The following is a 5,242-nucleotide window of genomic DNA, read 5'->3' as shown; positions in this document are numbered from 1 at the left end:
AAGAACTAGCAGAGCAAGCTGTAGGGCAGGGTTACCCAAATCCTACCCTGGAGGGCCGGAGCACTACAGAGTCCAGGTCCAACCCTAACCAAACTTACCTACCTGTGATTTTCTAGTGATCATGAAGACCTTGATTAGCTTGCTCAGGTGTGTTTGATCAGGGTAGGAGCCAAACTCTGCAGTGCTCCGGCCCTCCAGGCTAAGATTTGGGGAACCCTGCTGTAGAGGAACAAAAGTAGTGGTCATAATAACCCAATTGCACTTTAAAGATTGAGTAAAATGGCGAATACATGCCTGCTGTATCTTCAAGGGTGTGTCACTGAGGAGGACACAAGGAAGAGACGAGAGGGTGGTTCGACTTCATGCGGCGCCTAAAGAGGCGACAGGCGGATGACGTTAAAGTACAGCGAGTTTGTTTAGAGAACCATATGGAGAAATCTAATTTCGACTAGCTCTCACGTTACTTTGACGTCATCCGCCTGTCGGTTCTTGCAGCGCCACATGAAGTCGAACAAACCTAATAGAACATCAATAATTTAAGGAGAAAAGAGGAAAAAATTAATTCTACTTTTAATGTTTTTTTTATTGTTTATGGTTTAATATATTTTATGCCAGTGTTTCTTTTTACTTACTGAAAGAGCTTATGTCACTCGTTATGAGAATAGAAATGTTCAATTATTGACAATCAACATGTTCCTAGTCCTAATCTATCCATCTTTATAATAGACCTGGCATTGCACACAATGAATACTGTTGGCTCTGTGTGACAAATTACTTATGTTCCTCTATCCTAAGTTGCTTAGTATAACAGTCTGATAAATACATAAATGCAAGTTTAAATGAAAATCTAAAATGTAATCATAATGGACGACTGCAGTTACATTACCAGTTTACGCTGTGACCGAGTCAGTGGCTCCAGCAAGCTTTAGTAGGTTTTATCATGTGTATTGTGGTCATTTGAGGACCCCAGTTCTCTTTACCTAAAGACACAATAAAGACAAAGACATATTATAACTGTGCATAGCCATAAAAAATTATGCAAAATATCATTACTTGCACTGCAGATGTAAACCGCTAAAGTGACACAGATATGCCTATATCGCAAGATAGTGGCTTTGACTGGAAGTACCGTAGAGAAAAACAAACTTCCTGCTGCACCACTACGATCACCAATCAATATAATATGGACTGACAGCTGCTTGTTTTCTCCCAAACACGAATTTACTTGTTTAAAAATAACAATAGCAGATAATGTCCATTTAGGTGTTACTTTGAAATGACTGAATAATAATGTTACAAATATTTTTTTTAGCATTATTATCAAAATATATGTTAGACAGCTGGAAATGTTGAATAAAATAACGAGACCCTTACGAAAATTAACCATGGTTAAAAAACATGGTTACTGTAGTAAAACCATGGTAACCGCAAACTAACCATGATTTTGATAATATGATTAGTGTAGTAAAACCATAGTTTTGCTGATAGTAATCAATACACCAAAAAACATGGTTACTACACCTTTACCACAATAAAACCATGGTTAATGTTCGTAAGGGGACATACCTATAAGTCCAACGTGTGCACATTTGGAGAAATACTTACACATTTTACTTCTTATTTCTTTAGACTGAATAATTATTTATCTTCCAATTCCAAAGTATGCGACCTGGGGCCTGTTGCACAAAAGTAGAATTAAGACATCCAGGATAAATGACTGAGCTGAGCTCAATGAAGCCAAAACAAGTGCGTCCAGGCTCAATTGGTTGCACAAAGACCAAGTCAGGATGATCAGACACGGATTCATCAATCCAGGTGAAACCAATCCTGGATAGGTGCGCGCTCACGGATCACTCAACTAGACCCCGCCACCGATCACAGATTCACCATGGCCACTAGAGCGGCATTCTTTTCCCTGTCAGAGGCGCAAATCCATACGAGGAGGTAAAAGACATAATTAAGAAGAAAGGCAACACCGCCACAGTGATAAAGCAAAGAGATAAAGCGTGGCAAAGTATTGCAGACCGCCTGAATGCGTAAGTAGTGCACAATTACACACTCACCGCTATGCTGAAACATCACAATTACAATTAAAATATTTAATTCACATCTCCAAAAACGCAATTGTACTCTGATAATAAAACAGTTAATTTTTTATTGAAATGGACTGCAAATATGAGTGAAATTGTGTTAAGTAACTCCATCACACTGGATAAGGCTTCAATAAATTATTATGAAAGCCTTACATTACTACGCTCATTATGTACTCTGCTTCTTATGTTGTCCACCGTTGACTTTTTTCTGCTTTTATTAATGTAAAGCTGCTTTGAAACAATTGTGAAAAGGGCTTTATAAATAAAATTGAATTAAATAAATAGATGAGCTATTAATAATAATCTATTTAATTTATAAAGCACCTTTCAAAGGATCCAAGGCCACTTGCTCATTGCACTGCAAAAAATTACTTTGTGTTTTTGTCTTGCTTTCAGTAAAAATATCAAAAAATTCTTAAATTAAGATGTATTAAAAATTTTCTTGAAATATACTTTTTCATAAACAGTTAATTTAAAACAAATTTTCATATTCCATTGGCTGATTTTTTTCCTTATTTTCCTAGGTAATTTTGCTCATTAAGAAAATGCATCTTAATTTAAGAATCTTTTATATATTTCTACTGAAAAAAGGACAAAAACAAAAAGTCATTCCCTGCAGTGTGACTCCATTGAATGTTCTTGTGTGATAAAGAAAGTCTCTCTTTTTTTGTGTGGTGTGTGTGTGTGTGATGTAGATTAAATATGACCGGGCCAAAATGGACATGGCAGCAGGTCAAAATCAAATACAAGAAGATTCTGCAGAATGGTAAGGGCCCTGACTAATACTTAATAATGCACAAGCATAGATTGTACCCAGAAGGTGCCTGCTTACACATTGTCTGTATGTTTTAGCAGTGAAAAAGAATACCCAGAGACAAGGCACGGGTGGTGGGTCACCAAAAGCTGACCTCCCCCCAGCAGAGGCCAGCTTTGGAGCTAAATGGCAGGCCTGTTGGAGGGGATCCCTGGGGGAAAAGAGACAAGCATAGGTCCCTCCCAAGATGCCACCCGCTTCATACAAGATATGTTCTTCCATCTCTACATGGGACACAATCACATTCATATTGAATCTATTTGAACTGTCTGACTTTGGTTTGCCTATTGCCTTGCAGTGTCTGGCAGCACTGTGTTACTGTTAAAGCCAACAGCACGAGCACCAGACGATGCTGATCCAGTGAGTACTCAATCAAAGGCATACTGTAGGCCTGGCATGTCTTGTCTACTAGCTTCAATATGAATCAGATTAAATGTGATAGGGTCAAGGCCCCATTTCATCAGCACATAACGGCGATGATGATGAGGAGACCATCTCTCTGGATTCCAGAAGACATAAGGTATCATGTCAAACTTGTGAAAGTACTATACAAAGGAGTCATCATTTGGAGCCATCACAAAATCTCATTTCTTTTACAGGACCCTGTGTCATTGGTGCACTGGACTGCACACACATAAGGATAAAAGCCCCCTCAGGTGCCCATGAGGCAGATTTTGTAAATATGAAATCTTTTCACAGCATTAATGTTCAGGTGAACATAACTTTTTGATCTTTTCCATTGAACACTGGCAAAATGGCCTGCCTCAGTCCATGACTGCAGAATCTTTCGGACCTCTGAAATCTATCAGCGCCTATCATAAGGTGAGCCACACAACCCCTGTTAATAACCACTTTTTACATAATGGCTGTGTAAAGAATATCACTGTGTTTATGAGGTAGTAATGATGAGATTTTGTGTCGACAGGTGAATTCTCTGGTGTGTTGCTGGGAGACCGGGGGTATGGCTGCCAGCCTTTTTCCTGACACCTTTCACAGACCCTCAGGAAGCACAGCAGGCCTACAACTATGCCCATGCCAGGACCAGGCCCAGAGTTGAAATGACCTTTGGCCTCCTGAAGGCACGCTCTCACTGCCTTCACAAATTAAGGGTCAGCCCTGTGAGGGCATGTGACATTACTGAGAGGGCATTTGTCCTGCATTTATTTCAGTGTGCAGACATGCAGGGTGTGTTATATACAGACCTTTGAATGTGTATTTATCCTTTGGTTGTATAATATGCTTTGATTCTGTGCTTTCCATCTTGTAGAGTCACTGTTTGACTTCAGTTTCGAAAGGAGCTGATGGTTTACCTGCTTTGTTTTCTCCTTATTCAATAAAGAAACATAATGTTACACTTTGTGCTTTTATATTTATATGGAATGTGTATTTTATATGACAGAGTATAAGGGCCACACAGAGGAAAGGAGAAAGTCATACATTTGAGGCTGGTTCTTTCTGTGGAAAGATGCATATTGTTTTTACAGTCCTGATACTTATAACAATTCGATGCTGATGTGCCAAAAGATTAAGTATGTCCTTGTTTCTGAAACCATACTGAAGTACAATTCCACGAAATGCCCCAAAACTGTTATTGCAACAACTGTCCTCTTCTAAAACAAGAAGTTACAATATTACGACTTCATTCTCTGTCTGATTTTTCCTCTGTGGCCCTAATGTTCTATCATTTTATATAGCCTTATAGGGAATGTTAATGTACGTCACCGCAGTGTTGCATTATGGGACGTGGGCGCCATGTTTAGAGGCACCGCCGACCGCTATGCCATTTAATTGTGCGTGTGTTAATCTAAAACTAGGTAAAATTGAAGAAGAACGGAAGAAATCGAGAAAGTTGAAAGAAAAAGAGAAGGGACCTTATCGGGAGAAACTAAATGCTACTGCCAAAAAACTTTATTTGGACAAATAAACAACATAGATCCATGATTTAGCAGCCCAAGACTGGATTACGGATCCAGACGCACTACCTCCGCTTACATATCTGATCAATTACCTTGTTTTTGCAGGATTTATTTACACTTTGCAGGAGTTTAAGAGCTATAAATCTCTTCAAGCTTATAGTAAGATGACACTTCTTCTTTTGGAGTTTTATGACGGTTGGCAAACCAGCTATTTACTGACAATGTCTTAATGATTCTATAAAACAATTCTCCATTGTATTCTGTGCGATGAATCAACACATGTTCATAAGATGGCACTTCTGTTTTGGCCAAGTTATTAAAACAAACAAAATGTTAAATATTTAGCTAACGTTATGTTATTTAAAGAGTCACAAGCAGTGGGTTTGAGCAGTTGCATTTAATAAAAAAATATTTGTTAC

The 5,242-nt window shown here is 38.6% G+C and overlaps 1 long non-coding RNA gene across 1 annotated transcript; it reads left to right on the top strand.

Moving 5' to 3' along the window:
• The first annotated feature begins 614 nt into the window (after positions 1-614).
• On the top strand, positions 615-4,259 carry LOC129435586 (uncharacterized). The gene is made up of 5 exons (XR_012360199.1): positions 615-2,036; positions 2,789-2,859; positions 2,946-3,427; positions 3,507-3,729; positions 3,833-4,259. It is a non-coding gene; the product is annotated as an uncharacterized lncRNA (long non-coding RNA).
• The last annotated feature ends 983 nt before the right edge of the window (positions 4,260-5,242 follow it).

The sequence above is a fragment of the Misgurnus anguillicaudatus genome, chromosome 21 (genome assembly GCF_027580225.2).
Source record: "Misgurnus anguillicaudatus chromosome 21, ASM2758022v2, whole genome shotgun sequence".
NCBI lineage: Eukaryota > Metazoa > Chordata > Actinopteri > Cypriniformes > Cobitidae > Misgurnus > Misgurnus anguillicaudatus.
This window is presented reverse-complemented; position numbering and strand designations above follow the sequence as displayed.